At 35.8% G+C, this 19,628-nt stretch overlaps 1 long non-coding RNA gene across 3 annotated transcripts in view; it reads left to right on the plus strand.

Annotated features, from left to right (window-relative positions):
* Positions 1-19,628, plus strand: part of LOC105472836 (uncharacterized) — a 267,997-nt gene that overhangs the window by 34,458 nt on the left and 213,911 nt on the right. The window lies entirely within an intron of this gene.

A 19,628-nucleotide genomic window follows, 5' to 3' on the forward strand; every position in this document is an offset into this window, starting at 1 on the left:
CAAGCTGGGCCCTAAATGCCATCTATATCTTTCCGTCATCAGCATATCTAATAACCAGAAACTTCTAAGAATGATAGTCACTGCTTCACTTTTTTTCTTTGAAAGCTCCTGCAAGCAACAAGAGTTGCAATGACCAAACTAAATCTATGCTGCACCATATAGAGATGAGAATTTAGTGAATATATCCAGTTTTATTCTTGAGCAATGAAGCAACAGTAAAAAGTCATCCATATTTAATCTTTTAACTCTATTTAACTTCCAAAGACAATAGCAATATTATGATTCCATAAATCATATGGGAATTATTGCTTACACAACAAGGACATACTAACCCTGTCTTCAAAACAGTAAAACATCCCACCTAGTTCATCTTGGTAATGAACTATAAATGATGTTCATTGTTTTAGCTGGCATATAATTCTCTTTTAAAAGTTAATATTTTGAAATTAAATATTGAGATATAGGATTAACTACTATTAACATTATTTTACTTAACACATTTTATTTTGATAGTAAAAGAGCCAATTCAAAAGCATCAGTTAATATTTACAAATGATTTTAAACCGTTCACATGATCATAGTAGGTATTTATAAATTCTTTATTTTTACCACAGCACAGTCCATATCTGCTTTTTTCTCAACAAGCATGTCAAATAATTGTGATTCCTTACTTGGCTCCTTACAGCAACCTTTATTCCTGCAGAATTTGTGTCATTAACAGTCCTGCTTTTAGCCTATTCTTGAATTTTCTATTAATTTTATCACAAGATTTAGAGTAGTAAGAAGTGTCCTTGATGATGTTCTAAGTGTATTTCTCCCTGCCTACATTGTGTATTGACAACTCATTTTTTCTTGATAGTAGTAATTCATTGTCTCAGTCGACTAAGGAAATGGACAAGCCTAATGATTGCCGCAATTTATTGCTTAGAGAATGTTAATAGACGACGACACAGGACTGGGAAATCCAGGAAATCTGCTCTAAGTGAGGAGACACAGCTAGAAGTTCAGAGAAGTCAAGACAGCTAGAGTTAATAATAAGAGCACAGGAGAAGAGAAAATTGCAATAAATAAAACTCCAGAGATATGAAAAGATTCATCCACAATATTTAGTTGAATAGAAATTAGTGCGTGTGTGTGAGGAAACTACTGAAATCCAGAGAAAACCACCTGAAAAGTTTAGAGAGAACAATGCTTGAGACTTACACAGGGCCGGAAACATGCCTGTTTTCCACAGCCAGAGACACATTCTTTCATATTTGAGAATTTGTCTCTCTTTTTCTCTTTTCTTGCTTTTGTTTTTGAAGACAGAGTTTTGCTATTACTGCCCAGGCTGGAGTGCAATGGTATGATCTTGGCTTACTGCAACCCCTGCCTCCTGGGTTCAAGTGATTCTCCTGCTTCAATCTCCCGAGTAGTTGGGATTACAGGCACCTGCCACCACGCCTGGCAAATTTTTTGTGTTTTTAGTAGAGACGGGGATTTCACCATGTTGGCCAGGCTTGTCTCGAACTCCTGACCTCAGGTGATCCACCTTCTGCCTACATTTAGTAATTAATTTATTTTATTATAAAGTTGTAATGAATTGTAAATTATTTCAGCAAAATTCTACTTCTCTTTTCATCCCTTTGTGTAAACCTGTTAATAATGAACCCATCACTCATATCCTATTTAAAGATTAACATGAATTGATGGTAAATAATTGTGAATTTTTTCAAGTAAAAAAAAAATGCTATATGGTGTACTTTTATTTTTCATTTTTTATGTTTTTCTTCTATTAGACATAAATAATTTTATTTCTGTGTTATTTATTATACTGGATAATATTATTTTGTCTTCCATATCACTTATTATTTTTCCAATTTCCTAGTCTCTTTTCTAATTTTTTTCCACATTAATTATAATAATATAAAAGTTCCCCTTCTTATCTTTGATTAGATTTTTTTTTTTTTTTTTTTGGTGTGTGCATGACAGAGACTCACTGTGTCACCCAGGCTGGAGTGAGGTATTGCGACCTTGGCTCACTGAAACCTCTGCCTCCAGGGTTCAAGCGATTCTCCTGCCTCAGCCTCCCAAGTAGCTGGGATCACAGGCATCCACCACCATGCCCAGATAATTTTTGTATTTTTAGTAGAGGCAGAGTTTCACCATACTGGCCAAGCTGGTCTCGAATTCCTGACCTCAAGTGATTCACCCACCTCGGCCTCCCAAAGTGCTGGGGTTACAGGTATGAGCCACCATGCCCGTCCTGGTTAGATTTTCATCAGTGACTTCTGTGTGCCTCATGGTTTCTAATTGCACTTCAATCTCTATTTTCATCTCATTTAGCTGCTTACTCATTACATCTTTGAGGTCTTGAGCTCATGTTAACAAAAGGTTCTAATTTTATCATATGAGACACTTCAGGGAATTTTTTGGTCACTTGTTTTTTGGAAGTATTACATTTTTAACCCTTCTTTTTCAAATTTACTTACCATTCTGTTATGAGATTTTATATTTGCCATATTATTTATTTCCAGTCGATTCATGTTTAATCCAAGATTTTTATTACAACATGCCCAGATATACTGTTTGCTTTAATATAGTGAACCTGTGTTAACCTTTCCCATGTAGAACTTGTGTTTTCCACCTTCAGAACGACACACTTTGGAAAGTAGTGTTGCTTTTTAATTCTCCTTTTGCTTGGAGGTGAAAATGAGCTTGGGAAGAACTCACTGGGAGTATCACGTATCATGTTTGCAAATAGGGCTCTATTTTTTCTCTTAAAAATTATATTAAATTTCCTATCCCAGAGCAATCAACAGGAAACTCACCTGATTTCCATGGCCTTTTACTTGCTTTCATACCCAAAATAGTGTTCTCTAAAAGAAAAAGTGCTGATTCTTTTTTCTGCTTTTGTAGGCTTTAAAGCTAGTGTGTATAATAAAAGAAAAAACTGGAGGCTCAAAACCAAACTTTATAAATAAATATGTAATATTTCTAACATTTGGTAATATGGAAAGGGATAAAATATTTATAACCGAATTATATAGTACAGATTGGAATCACTTGCCTCTAGGAAAGCCTTAGTCAAAGCAGACAACCAAATAAGATGGTTTATGCATGAAAGTAGAAAGGAATGAATGATACAGTTTTCATTAACAGAAACCCATGTAAATATAATTAAGCACTTATTTAGACATGAGTGCCAATGCATTTGTGTCTTCCCTTTGGGTTTTAATTGGGTGCTGATGCTGTGAACCATATGTACATATTTATAAATAGCAAACATTAACTTGCATGCTTTGCAGATAGTATCACCATAATGTTAAGTATAATTTTTATTAGTTCAGGCTCATTATCTTAACAATTTTAAAGAGAACAATATTCTCCATGAGATGCTACAAGCCTACATTCTGTTAAAATCAAAACATTAAAAGAATTAACATATTGGCTGAGCAGTATTATTCTAGAAATTTATTGAGAATCATATCCTTAGAAATTCTATATATAGTGGAAGATGTAGTAGTCAAAGAGCATCTTTTTTTAATTCTCTAAATTCACTAATCAATTTAGTATATGAGAGAAATAAATTTACATATTTCATGTTATCAAGAACATTTTGTAAAAATATATTTATCACTAAAGGCCAGTGTCCCATCTTTTTGAAGCCATCTGCAACTTTTTAATGTGTACAATCAGTATTAATTTAAAACTTATTTATTAAGATACATATGTGTACTCACATATATGCTGCATATAAAGCACTGCATTTAGGAAGAGAAAATAAAACATAAAATCAGTTACTAATTTTTATGAATTTATCATCTAATTGAGGGGAGTAAGATAAACATATAAAGAGTTGAAGTTCATAAAAGCTAATTTGTGGTATAAAAGAGCAGCAAAAGAAATATGTCTGAGAAAAAGAATTATAATCAGTTGTGTATGTCATAATAAAGTGGGCAGTGTTTGAACTGAACATCAATATATGAAGAGAATGTTGTTACAGAGGTTAAGTGGTAAGAGAATAAGCAGCTCCAGGTAACTGGGCACTGACCTGACCCTCACTGCTAGACTTTGGTGTCCTCAGGAGCTGTCTGTAATGCACAGTCATCCTTCAATGACCTCCAGTTGAATGTAAACAATTTCACAGAAAACCAGTATTAGACAAGGTCACATTGTGCGCCACAAAGGAGACAAAAAGCTAAGCCTAGAGACAAAAAAAAAAAAAAAAAAAAAGAAGAAGATCACTGATCATACCCCAAAAGTATCAAACATTTCCTTTTCTCAGCTTACTGCTGTTTCCTTCCAATGAAAACTTCAACTTCCTTTCAATTTTTCATCTTTCTAGATCTGATGAATAGGATACACAATCTTGGCCTTACTCCTTCTTCCTGAAAGGAAAAAAAAAATCTTACTTTAAAGAACCATCCTCCAAATCACCAAACACAATCCCAGATTCTATAAGTATTTCCTAAAATTTTAGTGAAATGTCTCATAATTCTGGTTTATACTTTTCCTTGCAATGAACTACCATGCCCAACTTTGTTTAAATACAAATGTGCTTCTAGTGGTCTTTTGGCTGGCAGGCATTGGCAGTGTCTGAATAATATTATTACAGCGGGTAGGATGCTTCTGGTTTCATAAAGAGCTTAGTGTTGCCAGTTGCATCACGAAGGATGCTAAAAACAAAGGGTTGGCACAGTCAAGAATTAAAAAGGGTAAATAAAAGGATCATTTACAAATGTGTGAGAAGAGTTAAGAAAACAGAGAAGATCCTGAGGCATCCAGGAATAGTAACATCAGAAAGCATTCATCACCTCCAGTCTTGAAATGCAGAAGAAGCTATATTTTTTGTCATGTAGTGCTGGATATAAGAACTGCCTATCAGAAGCTGAGGTCTTCAGCAGATAAATACAGCTATTGGCAAGCAATTGAGACTTAAAAGTATTAACTATCTGGGGCACATAAAAGTTTAGACAAGGGTAAAGACTGTGGAGATTGGATCTGGAGGATAAATGGAGAATATTCGGAATTACACAAAAGGGGTTGATGTTTATCTATGTATAATTGTGATCATGCATTCAGAATAAAGTTCAGCATCAGAACCACTATTTTGAAAATAGTGGAAGAGAAATGTATTCCTTAGAAAAAGAATTTCTTTTCATACTTATCTTGTCATAAAGTGTCTATCCACAGTACATTTAGGAAAGATGGGGTTGGAAAGCAAAGTAGAGGCCAAATTGTAGAAACTCTCAGAAGTTAAACTACGGAGATTAGGTATTCCCCAAAAAGGATTTGGAGATTTCAGCTGGGCGTGATGACTCATGCCTGTAATCCCAGCACTTTGGGAGTGCAAGGTGGGTGGATCCTCTGAGGTCAGGAGTTCGAGACCAGCCTGGCCAACATGGTGAAACTCTGTGTCTACTAAAAATACAAAAATTAGCCAGGCATGGTGGCAGGAGACTATAATCCCAGCTACTTGGGAGGCTGAGGCAGGAGAATTGCTTGAACCAGGAGGTGGAAGTTGCAGCGAACCAAGATTGTGCCACTGCACTCCACCCTGGGCGACAGAGTGAGACTTTGTCTCAAAAATATAAATAAATAAATAAATAAATAAATAAATAAATAAATAATTGGAGATTTCAATATTGCATTTAAAGCAATGTTTAAGGAGAGTTAATACGGTGTTAGGAATGGTTAGAAATACGTCAGGTAGCAAGAGGCACAAGAGTAAAGTTTGAGAATTGGAGTTTACAGATTTTAATGATTTTGAGATGTGAAGGATTTAATATAAAATGATAGCATTATGTGATCCAAACAAATAATTACATATTAAACAATTTATCAATAAATTTACAGGTGACTGATTAGCACTAGCAGCCATGGAGAAGGATAGAATTAAATGTACTTGAAGTTTTCAGCTATGGTGTTTGGGAAATGGCAGAATCTCTACATTGTAAAACCGAATTAAGAGAATTTTGTTGTGGACAAAACATCTCACTTTGAAGTCATGCCATTTATAAGTCAATGCCAGTAATAGTTGAACATATGACAGTGGTACAGAGAGGCTAGTTTAGGAATAAATGAGGACATATCTGTACGTCCATTTCAAGAGATTCAAAATGCTACAAAATTGAAATTACATCAGCAGACTACAGCAAGGAGAAGATTGAGACAAATAGGAACAGGAGGGGGAAAAAAAAAAAAGGAAATTGAGATCACAGGAGAGGGGCATGGTTCAGAAAAGATGCTTATAAATTCTAATGGGAAGCTTTTAAAGACAGGGTAGAAATTCACGCATATGAAAGCTACATAGGAAAGAGGATTAACATTGGTACAATACAAGGGTTACAAATCATTTTCCCACGATAAGCAATAGGATGCTTTCATTTACAATGAGCAGAGGTATGCCAAAGTGGCGAGATATTAAAAAGACACCTAATTTTCTAGCAGAATATAGTAACCATATTAAGAGTATGGCAGTCAGAAATTTAGCAAGAAATAAATCTGCACACTGGTACAATTTTTTTTTCTTTTCTCCATTCATGTATTTGTGGTAAAAACATTTCTCCATGACTGTTTTTCCTGTTGTATCCATTTGTGGAAATTAAAGAAATTAATATACCTGGATTACACATATTTGCTGCCTTTAAATGGGCTATCCAAATTAAATTGGATAATTTCTGCAACTAATATAAAAATGTAAGAATGTGTATGGCATAAGTTTAGTAAATGCTTGATGCTTGGAGCCTCAGCCACAGTTTCTGAAGACATGTTTTTGAAGAAAATGAAATTAGAATCACAAAATATTGAGTCAACCATTTATTTTCTATAATCTCCCACTTTCTATGGGAGGATAGTAGCTTAATGGAGGTGGAAACCTAATTCCAAGTTGCAAAACTACATCTTGCCATGAAAATGTGAGAAGTTTATTCTCCCTTTGAATTAAGCCATTTAGCTAAACACATAATTACTCCAATTGTCAAATGAATTTAGGATATGTGTGAAAACTGATGCCATCCCTTCCTTTTACTTGAGGACTAGTTATTATTCATCTTAGAATATATATTAATGGGCTGTTTCTGCATGGCTATGTAGAAGAGTGAGATACTCTTTTTACTTTGCCGTCTCCTAGTGAGTTTAGTATGGTGTACTTTACGTTCTAGCTTAATGCTTATTCAGTAATAAAATTGTTTTAATAATGTATATTACTAATTATTAGTAGCAATAAATTATTACTAATTGTGATGCAAATTAAAATAATGAAAATACAGTAATATAATGATAAAAGGTAAATTAGTAAGAAATAAATACTTTAAAATTAAAATATAATATTTTAATACTAAATTATTTTCTTTCGGTCTGCCTATGTGAAGAAGGTTTCTGGGTTGGGAGGATATTTTTTTAATTATATTTCCCAAATCATATGTATCATGTAACACACATACACACATATATTATTTATTTTTCTTCTGTAGATGAGTACTTGGAGTTGCACAGCCGTATTCTAACAGAAGCATGGGAAAAAGGGATATGATAGTTCAAAACTTTATCTGAATGGAAATTGTCATTATTTCTCAATTTAAATTATGTTTATGTTACAGTGTAGAGTTTTTATTACAGGTAGTTAAAATGTAGGTAAGAACTCTTACAAATATGTTTAAAATATTAAGTATAATTAAGATTACAAGCACACTCATCTCTTCTGGCCACCTCCACTCTATCATCTCTCCTAAATTTCCCATTTTCTTTTGTAGTTTGTGTTCAAAGGCATTTGGTAATTTCAATTATTTTCGTTGGTGCCAAGCTTTTAGAGTAAAAAAAAGAAAATCTCTCTCTGTTTTTAGAAAGTTTATCTAATATATACACACAGAGATGCACACAACATTTAACTCTAAGAAATGAAATAATATTTTGCGTCTTTTATTTTTTTCTAATGCACTAATTACTATCCTTGTTGATCTTTTGGAGTTATTAGAGATTCCTCACAAGGAAAGTTCTGTGAGATTTTACTGTATTTAGCTATTTCTAAAGCAAAAGTTGCAGATCTAATGGTGCTACCTGGCATGTCTTATGAAAGCGAACTCAACAGACCTTACAGCTTCTTATTTATAGTTTTAGCCTGTCCCTCTTGAGAAGCCTTTCCAGGCATTGGAAAGGGTTTGGGCCCCAAGCCCAATATTACTGTAATTCTTGCAGACTTGTAGAGGTGCTGCTTGGTGGTCTTGGATAAGATCCAGAAGAATTCTCTGGATTACCAGACAGAGACTCTTGTTATTTTCCCTTACTGCCTCCCATACAAATGTAGTCTCTCTGTGCGCTGAGCCGCCTGGTACTGGGTCATACAAGCACCTCTGTGGCCACCACCCCTGGGAGTGCTAGGTCACACCTGAAGCCACCTATGTTTACTCAAGGACCTGTGCCTCTACAATCGGCAGATGGTGAAGCCAGCCAAGTCTGTGTTCTTTCCTTCAGGGCTGCAAGCTCCCCGAGGGCCTGGGTAAGTCTGTGAATGCTTCTGGGAGCCAGAGATTAGAGTCAAAAACGTTACAAATGTGCCTGCTGTTCTATTCTGCTGTGGCTAAGCTGGCACTCAAAACACAATATAAAGTCATTCCTGTGCTTGTCTCCCCTTTCCATAGGCAGAGGAGCCTCTCCCTGTGGGTACCGCCTCACTGGCCCATGGCCTATGGTCACTTCAAACCCAAAGACTCTTCAGTCAGCTTGTGGTGAATGCTGCCAGGCCTGGGTCTCAGTCTTTTCAGGGAAGTGGACTGCCCTCTGGCCCAGTGCCGGTCCAGAAATGCTATCCAAGAGTCTACGCCTGGGCTCAGGGATCCTAAGAGCCTGCCTGTTGCTCTACCTTACTGTGGCCAAGCTGGTACCTAAGGTGCAAGACAAAGTCCCCTTTATTTTTCCCCCCTTTATTTTCTCCAACAGAAGGAATCCTTTTCCCCCTTTATTTTCTCCAACAGAAGGAGTTCCCACAGCTGGGAATGTGCTGGTTCACATCTGTAGTCAGCACAGCTCAGAGTCCAAGGTCCAAGGTATACGACCTGGTTATCGCTGCTGGTTATTCAAGTTCCAGGGACCCTTTAGTCAGCAGATGACAGGTTCTGCTAGGACTGCGTCCTTCCCACCAAGACTGCAGTCCTCCCATTGGCCTAGGATGTGTTTAGAAATGTCAGAGGTCTGGGAACCAGAATAGGAACCTCAAGACCCTTCCTGGTACCCTATCCTACTACAGCTGAGCTGCTATCCTAGATACAAGACAAAATCTTCTTTACTCTTCGCCCTCCTCCCCTTAAGAACAAAGGAGACACTGTCACTGATGTGAGCTGCACTGCCTGGGGTTGGGGGAGGATTGGCACGAGCTGCCTTTAGCTGTCCTGCTGGTGTCTTCCTAGGTCACATGCCACCCTAGTGCTCTATGAGCCCTGCCCAGCACTAGGAGTTACTTAGGAATTGCAGTCCTTCTGTCTCAGACTGCATCTCAGGTTTATATAGGATCCCGGAGCACGTCAACCCTGCAGTGGCAAGGCTTGCTGAGAAACTGTAGTTCCCACTGCTGGAATAATTCTCCTCTCCCGAGGAGAGAAATGATTTCTCTCTCACTAGGTCTGGTCCAAATGCTCCCTCCTTGTCCAAGCGCTGAATGAGCCCAGCATGGCTTTAGTCTCTGGTATGACAGGGCAGCACTGAGTTCAATGCAATGTCTGCCAGTCACTGGCTCTCCCTCCTGCAAGTACACAGGTTCTCTGCTCCACAGGGCCACTGCCCAGGGATAGGGGAGGGGTGACGCCCGCGATTCAACACTGTCTCTCCCACATTCCTCAATGAATTTTACCATGGCACAAAGTTAAAAGCAGGTACTGTGATTACTCACTTGAGTTTTGGCTCTTGTGATGATGCTTTTCTGCGTGCAGATAGTTGTTAAAATTTGGTGTTTTTGTGGTGGCAGGTGGAGGATGAACCAAGGGCATAGCCTTGCTTCCCACCATCTTGATCTGCCCCATGGTAGTTTTAGGTTTCTACTTCTGCTTTGTTTCTAAGTACTTAATTATTGTTTAATCTATAAGGGCCACTTAACAAATGCAGAAAAATAGTATACTATTTAATGTTAATAATGATACAATACCGTTGCCCTTACTTTCTTGAGTGCTCAGAATTTACCTAGCACTCTGATAAACACTTTATCTACACTATTTCCCATGATCTGCATAACCTTCACCGCCCAATGAGGAATGTGTCATTATGACTTTTTAGAAGTATTAGAAGCTGTGATTCAGTCACATGTCAGAGTCAGTGATTCCACGGCCTGCCTACAGAGGCTGCACCCTTGACTACTATGTTCTAATAAAAATATTTGTAGCTAAATGACACTGCTTCAGGTAAACAAATCCGTTCCACCTTTTGACATTATGTAACAAAACTCAGCATAAATGATATTTTTATTTTTCATCAAGGTGTGTCAAAAATTAGGGTGTAGACAGTCGTGGAGTCATTATCGGTAATAGACTACAACCACAGAAAAACGATGGTAATGGCATAAGAGTGGCTGGGATTTGGACACAATATCCAGTGATGTTGTGAAAAACGAGGTAGAGAAGAGGGAAGCCATGCAAGCTAACTTCATCAACACATAAGATAATACAATAAGCACAAGAAAGAAGGATGAAAAAATTCGAACTTGCCATGTATTTAGTTTTGTGGTTGAGATATTCCGACAAAAATATACCTATATTCTTCTACTATTATCATTCAAATCACAATTGTTGTACATATGGTGTGTAAAAGTCTCACTATATGTTACGTATAAAAACATTTATCTAAAAATCTGTTCATGGATGCATGTTTTATTCCTGACTCAAAACCTCTAGTTCCAGCAAATTACTTGTCAAATTTGCATCACAGTTAGGTATCCCTGAATATATTGACGCTTCTAGCAGAATTTGAAGAAGATAATAACAAAAGTGGTAATATCATCAAAGTTTCAATAATAAAAATTTTATTTAAACTCTTTTTTTTTTTTTTTAAACGATGAACAGGATTTTTCCAGGGAAATAATGGGTTTAGAGAGGAGTATTTCAGTTACAGGAGATGATTGTAGTTTGGAAATGAGGGAGATCAGGATGTATAAAGTTTGATAAGAAATTTACTTAGGTAAGTACAGATGTATTTAATAACATTGTCTAAGACATTGTGAATGTTTCTGTAGTAGAGAAAAATCACAGGAGCATGTAAAATATAAAAACATGAAATCAGTTAAAAATTATTATGCATTTTTAATAACTAAACAGAACCTTGTGTTTTGTAAGATGTCAACTTGTATGTAGATTATGAGAAATTTTTTATAATAAATTCCTTCCACTTTATAATTACCAACACAGAATAAATCTTGTCTGATAATCTCATCCATCATGTAATAATTATTCTGATGATATTAGCGGGGTTTATCCACCATTTCATAATTTCTGTGGGAAAAATAAGATAAGGGAAGTGTTCATGCACTTAATTTTTGTCTCCTCAAAATTTGGCCTGACTGCTTTTAATTTTTGTCTGACTTGTAAGTGATTTCTTTATGCTACATCAGAGCATGAATAATGATAGAGATCACTCTAGGAGGAAGTTAGCAAACCACAGTTTTAAAGTGGTTGACTGAACCTCTTCAATGTGGTTGAAAATAATGAAATATTGATCCAAACATCCCATTCGCATTTCTCTGGTTTCTTCCCTTTGTAGATAAATGTGTTATACATCATGATCAAGATACTAAATGATCTATGACATTTTGCAAAATGATTTTAAAATAGTAATTATTTAACTATTGCCACATAAAACAACACATCCTTTGATGGAATGCCATTATCCTTAGGGTGACTTAGAGCATCTATATTTGAGCCATATATTTGAGGTTCTTACGTGGTTGTATATTTAACTTTAGTGCATTAAATCTAGTTTATTTTGTATTCCCATTGGAGAATAAGTTTATGATATTAAGACAAGCCATCTGATCTTTCTGACTCTCAGTTTACTCATTTGAGGAATAGTGGACTGCCAGAGAATTAGCTTACTTTGAGTAAAATTAAGCTGTAAATTAAAACGCATACAGTCTTAAAATGCATGGTGTTTAAGACGACAGGTATTTTCCTTACAGGGATACATTGGTAAGTACTCTGGTCTGTACTTGAGGGGGAATTTCTGAATATCTCTGGAATTCTCTCTGTGCAACTGTCTCCTCTCTCCTACCCTACCCTGTGAAGTTTCACCTCTCTTGTTTCCAGGACACCCAGCTATTCCCCTTCAACCTAGGGATTCAGTGAACCTCCAATTTGACCCTTCTCACCTCTCCTGCGCTTGCCACCACTACCATCACCAAGTGCTGTTCCCTCAAGGTGTTAAGTGAGAGCAACCTTAGAGCTCATCTAGTTTGTATTACCAATTACTGTCATTCATTGCATGATGTCCATTGTCTTCTAAGCCATTGGTTCATGTATTTTATTTTAATTTTCTTTCTTTGATTGTTTTGATTTTGGTTGTTTCAGGCAGGAAGGCAAATCTGCTCTCTGTTACTCCATATTGCTCAAAAGTGAAAGTTATTTGCTACTATTTTAATTGGAATTGTGATGGATAAATAGATCAGTTTGGGGAAAACAGATATATCAATTGGCTTGTGTTCTCTAGTGCATAAACATGGTATAATTTTATATTGATATAGGTCTCCATTAGTTTATCACAGTGATGCTCTCTGTGTTCCAAGGTAGAACTGTAATACATTATACGTTACATGTACTCATGGGTGTTATCTTAGTCTGTTCCTGCTGCTATAACAAAATACCTTAAATGGAGTCATTTATAAAAAGGACAAATGTATTGCTCAAAGTTATGGAAGCTAGGAAGTTCAAGATCAAGCCATCAGCAGGTCCAGAGCCTGGTGACAGCCAGGTCTAGTTTTGGTTTTCAAGAAGTCACCTTGCTGTGTCTTCACTTGGTGGAAGGACAGAAAGCCAAAAGGGCCTACCTAGTTTCCTCCAGCCCCTTCATAAGGGCATTCATGCCAGTTGTAGAGCCTCTGCCCTTGTGACTTAATCATCTCCTAAAGGCTCCTGCACTTAATACTATCACATTGGTGATTAAGTATTGACATACAAATTTTGGGTAGAAACATTCAGACTACAGCAGGTATTTTATATCTTTGAAGCTGCCGTGAATGTTATATTTTTTAAAAAAACAATTTTTTATTGTTTATTGCCATTATACAAAGATGCTATTGAGTTTTGTTTCTGTGGCATTGTTATATTCTCTTGTTAATTCTACTTGTTTTTGAGCATTCATTAAGACCTCATAAATAATTGTATCTGTGAATGAATTAAGATACTGTAACTCTTGCTTTGCCAGTGTTTATGAAATATTATTTTCTTCTTGCCTTACTCTACTGGCTAGAATTTACAGAACAATTGTTGACTAGAAACATTAATAATGGATATCTTTCCTTTTCTCATTTCTTTCTTTCTTTCTTTGGAGATGGGGTCTTGTACTGTCTCCCAGGCTGGGGTGCAGTGGCGCGATCTCACCTTACTGCAACCTCCACCTCTTGGGTTCAAGTGATTCCCCTGCCTCAGCCTCCCGAGTAGCTGCGGTCACAGGTGCATGCCACGGATCCCAGCTAGTTTTTGTATTTTTAGTAGACAGAGGGTTTTAGCATGTTGACCAGGCTGGTTTCGAACTCCTGGGCTTAAGTGATTCACCCACTTTGATCTCCCAAAGTGCTGGGATTACAGGTGTGAGCCACAATGCCCGGCCCCCTTTTCTCCTTTTCATAGGAAGATGCTATCTAGAGTTTCACCACAAACTAGGATATAACTGACATTTCTTTTCATAGACTATTTTTTTATAGAATAAAGAAGTTCTGCTATGGATTGAATCATATTCTTCTAAAATACAGAAGTCCTAATCCCCAGTACCTCAGCATGTGACCTGATTCAAAAATATGGTAATTGCAGATAGAATTGATTAATATAAAATGAGGTCAGATGTATTAGGTTTGGCCCCTAATTTGTTTACAACTAATATATTTATAAAAAGGAAAATGTAGGCTGGGCACAGTGGCCCATGCCTGTAATCCCAGCACTTTGGGAGGCTGAGGTGGGTGGATCATGAGGTCAGGAGTTCGAGACCAGCCTGGCTAACATGGTGAAACCAACCCCATCTCTACTAAAAATACAAAAATTAGCCAGGTGTGGTGGCAGGCACCTTTAATCCCAGCTACTTGGGAGGCTGAGGCAGGAGAATCGCTTGAACCCAGGAGGCAGAGGTTGCAGTGAGCCGAGATCATGCCACTGCACTCCAGCCTGGGCAACAATCTTAAAAAAAAAAAAAGGAAAATGTAGATAAGGATGGATACATAGGGAGAACACCATGTGAATACTGCAGTTATTCTCCCATAAGCCAAAAATCCACCAGAATTTAGGAGAGAGGACTGAAATAGATCCTTCTCTGATGTCTTCAGAGGGTCAGTGGCTGTACTGACACCTTGATTTCAGACCTCTGACTTCCAGAATTGTGAGAGAATAAATTACCTATGTTCCAAGCCTCCTAGTTTGTGATACCTTCCTAAGGCAGTCCTGGAAAATGAAAACAACTTCTATTCTCAGTTTTCTGAGATCTTTTTAGAATCATTAATAGTGTGTGTATATATATATATACACACACACATACACACACACACATAATTATATATAAGTAGACAATTATATATATTTTTTAAATTTTTCCATTTCTATGAAGCATTGTTTTTATAGATTTTTATATTTAATGCCTTACTATTCATTTAAAGTGTTCATATTTTAGTTGGTAATATTTGTGCCGGATTCTAGTATCAGTGTTTTCTGGGCTTATAAAAGGAGCAGAGTGTTACTCTTATTACTGATTTCCTGAGATGATTATTTTAGTATTTCTTCTTATAATGTTTAATAGAATTAAGCAGTGATGTAAACTAGGTTTGAAATTTTCTTTGAGGAAAGGTAGTTTTGAATTATAAATTCTTTTTTAAGAAGCGAAGTGCTCAAATTTCATAATTCTTTTTGGGTTAGTATAAGTAAAGTGGTGTTTTACAAGATATTGAGTGTATTATAAGATTTTTCTCCATTGCATTTATTTTGATAAACTTATTGGCATTGAATTGTTTATAATAATCTCTTATTTCCATGAATTTTCACACACAAGCATTGGTATAGAGTATTCTATATGTCATTCTTATATTACCATTATAAAGTGTCATCACTATTATTAATCTTTTCCAAAAAACAAATTCTAATTGTTGTTGACTTTTTCTATTTTATTGATTTCTACTCTTACTTTTACTATTTTCTTCCTTCTTACTTCTCACTTTGGTTCACTTAGTGTTTCTTTTCCTTATTTTCTTAATGCAAATACTTAGATCATTGATATATACTATTTTCTATCATAGTCATGTGAAGATATAAATTTTCATCTATGCATTATGTTAGCTACATCTTCAAAGTGGATATTTCTTTTAAATTTTCTATCATTATAATATTTTCTAATTACCTTTATGTTTTCTTATCTATGTTATGGTTTACTAACAGGTTACTTAATTTTGGAATGTTAGGGATTTACAAATAACTTGCTACAATTGATTTCTCTTTTAATGCTGTTACAGTAGAACAAACTACGTGTTATTTTAAATTTACTGAGGCATTTCATGAATTAGAATATGGCATTATACAGACAATATTGGTGAATATTCGATGTACATTTAACAAGAACATCAACTAGGTCAAGCTCAGTCTAGTGTTTAGATATCCTAAATTCTCCCTGTTGTTCTTTCTGCATTCACTAGTAATTACTGCAAGTGTCATGTTAATATATCCAACTATAATTGTGGATTTATCTGCGTTTCTTCCTTTAGTTCTGTCAATATTTGTTTAACATAGTAAGACTTTTCCATTTATGTTCAAATAATGTGTTTTTATTGGATGTAAACATGCTTAAAAATTGTTTTCTTAAAAAAATTTATAATCTTTATAAAATAACTCTGGCAATACACCTAATCTTGAATTCTGCTTTGTGTTGTGTACTGAATCATGTTTCCTCCAAATTCATATGTTGAAGTCAAGCCCCATTGTAACAGTGTTTAGAGATATGGTCTTTGAGAAGACAGTTTAGGTTAAATGAAATCATAAAGGTGGAGTCCTAATCTGATGAGACTAGTGTTCTTGTAAGAGAAAGATACACCAGAACTAACTCTCTCTCTCAGCACATGCACAAAAAAAGGCCATGTGAGGACACAATGAGAAGGTGGCCATCTACAAGCCAGGAAGAGAAGTCTCACCAAACACTAACACTATGAGCATATTGAGCTTGAAGTTTCAGGCTCAGGAAATGTAAGGAAGTAAGTGTGTGTTGTTTAAGCCACCCAGTCTGTGGAATTTTGTTATGGCAGTCCAAGCAGACTAATATAGTCTGATATTAATAGAGCTTAACATATTAATGTATTAATATACCATTCTTAAGTTAAATATTTTTGTACTATTGATACGTCTCATTTAATGTTTTTACATTTTATTTTCAATCTACCTGTTTCAAACTTTATATTTAAAGAACATTTTGCAAAAAATACATACTTAGATTTTACATTCAAGTATAACCTGAAAATCTTTACCACTTAAGTGAAGTTTTTTATTTCTTTAACACAGTTGCACACTATATTTTAATTCAAATATCTTGATATTCATTTTCTGTTTATCATACCTGTTTCTTTTTTAGTTCTTTTCTGCTTTCGTATACTTTTTTTTTTTTGAGAGAATTAGGTCCACTGTTAAGCATTTCATCTGAGTGTTTGCTTTTATTATTATTATGTATGCTTTTTGTGTTTTACTGAGCCTCTTGACTATGCCTGTTATTTTTTATTAATTTCTAAAAATTCTAGCATTATTTTCTCAAATAATTATTCTGCTTCATTCTCTAATTTCACTTCTTATGGGACTCCAATTTTACAAATGTTATACCTTTTGATATTATCCCACATTTCTGGAGCATTTTGTTTAGTGTTGGTCAGTGTCTGTTAACTGTTTATGTTCTAAATTTTGGATACATTTTCTTTTATGAATTTTGAAATTTTTGGTAGCGTATTGTAAATTACTTGTTAAAAATAGTAGAGACTGCAGTAGGCAATTTATCCCCAGAAAAGCCTACACATTATTTCTGTTTCCAGTCTGTTTTTATTGTAAGGTGGGGGGTTGGTGATGGTTGTATTAATTTTCTTTGTATTTGAGCAGAATCTGGGCTACATTGCAGTTTTATTTAGGCTCAGTTTATCATGGCTTCAAATACTTGTAAGACAGGTTAAGGCTTTCTTGGCATCTGAACATGAACTGACTTTGTAGATGTCTGTGTATTTTCCAATTCAGATACCACCTTTGTAACCTGTAGATGTTTCTCTTTGTAACCACTTTACAGCAAACCTATGAGATTTTGTTTTCACTGTGGTATTCACCTTGCTATCTTCACCTTCTATTTTTTGTGCCTCTAAAATTTCTGTCCATCCTGCTACCCTATGCCCAATATTAGTGGGGTACTATCATACAGTGAAAATAAACCATGCATAAGTGGTGATAGTTCTGATTTTATTTACCTTGCAGCAACCGTGTCATTGGTCAAGGCTTCATGAACCTCCAGGAGATTCCTGTTGTCCTCCTTAACTGTCCAGAGCCATCAGTGTGCTGCTGATGCACACGTAGTAACTGCTTCGTGGGATGGGAATGGTACTATGACTGAGAACACTAGAATTACACTCTTTCCCACCAATTCACATCTAGAGGTTAAAGTCCAGCTGTTCTCTTCTTACGCTCTTTTATGGCAGTTTGTTCCCCGTTTATCATAGCCCTGCAACCATGAGTCTCTTTTTTTTAAAAAAAGGAGTGTATCTCATATTTCCCTATTGCTATGAGGAATCAATCACCAATTAAATCATTCTGTATCTTAACAAAACATAAAAGTGGCTTAATGCAAATAATGCTTCTGTACTAGAAAAAAAGATATAAAATATTCTAAGCTACACAATAATATGATCATCATAATATTAAATTTGTTTCTAAATACTAACAAAGATCCCTTCACATGTATTTCATCTTCAACTTCCTTGCTATGGAGTTATTAACACTATGGTGAAAGACTAAGGTGAACTTTGTGGTAGTAAGACAAAGCAAAATAATTAAAACATTCTGAGTCATGAATGCCTTTAGTCCCTCGGTAATGTAGAATGATAATGGACAAATTCTTCTTTGGATACTCTATCTATAAACTTAACTTTTTGGCCCAAATTCTTCTTTGCTTATTCTACTTATAAGCTTAACTTTATAACTCTTTATGTATATCTCTATATCTCTATCGATCCTAAACCTCCTGTGAGCATATCAGGAACACAGACCACTTGGTAAATCTTTGAGCTATGGTTCTAAGTTCTAGAATGTTTCACCTAGATATATCTGTCTCAATCTCTGTGCTTTGTCATTTTTCTTTTCTTTAATTCTATAGGGACCTGCTATCACTTCCTTTATTTACAATGGCTCTGCTTCTCTTCAAGCTTTCGCAATAAAAGCAATATATACACTTTTCTTTTGCTGCTCTTCAAGAATAGGTATTTATACAAAGCAAATATTTATGTAGTACTGTGTGACTGATTACAAGCAAAATGTATGCATATGGTATTTTGTAGACCACAAGATTGTTCATAAAATACACGTTACATCACTAACTTTGGAAATTATAGGAAGTAAAAATAATCAAATCTAGATCTAAATATTTTAAACACTAATATTTGAATATTCAAATCTTCTTTGCCATCGGTTTTGGTACAGGAAATTTGGGGTGAGAGATGATTTAGCAGAATGGAGCTAAAGTTACTCATAAAACAGTAGATCAAGTTGTTTCAGTCCTGATTTAGTAACTGAAGTCAAGTGATTTATTAATGAGTTGTTAGAAGTTGTTTTGACAGAAAAGAGGGAAAGACAAAGAAATGAAGCACTTTCATTTAAATTGTCAGAACTTCCATGAAAAATATATGAATTACGATCAACTTGTTCTTCAGTAGAAATTTGTTTTTTATTTTTTTATTTTTTATTTTTTTTAGAGCCTTGCACTGCCACCCAGTCTGGAGTGCAGAGGTGTGATCTTGGCTTACTGCAAGCTCCGCCTCCCGGGTTCACGCCATTCTCCTGCCTCAGCCGCCCAAGTAGCTGGGACTACAGGCACCCACCACCACGCCTGGCTAATTTTTTGTATTTTTAGTAGAGACGGGTTTCACCACGTTAGCCAGGATGGTCCGATCTCCTGACCTCGTGATCCACCTGCCTCGGCCTCCCAAAGTGCTGGGATTACAGGTGTGAGCCACTGCGCCCAGCCAGAGATTTATTATAATTACTCCTGCATTCTGGGCACGGTGGCTCATGCCTGTAATCTCAGCACTTTGGGGGTCCAAGGTGGGTGGATGATGAGGTCAGGAGATTGAGACCATCCTGGCTAATATGGTGAAACCCCATTTCTACTAGAAATAAAAAAAAAAAATTAGCTGGGCATGGTAGCACGCATCTATAGTTCCAACTACTAGGGAGGCCAAGGCAGGAGAA

The sequence above is a fragment of the Macaca nemestrina genome, chromosome 4, assembly GCF_043159975.1.
Source record: "Macaca nemestrina isolate mMacNem1 chromosome 4, mMacNem.hap1, whole genome shotgun sequence".
Lineage (NCBI taxonomy): Eukaryota > Metazoa > Chordata > Mammalia > Primates > Cercopithecidae > Macaca > Macaca nemestrina.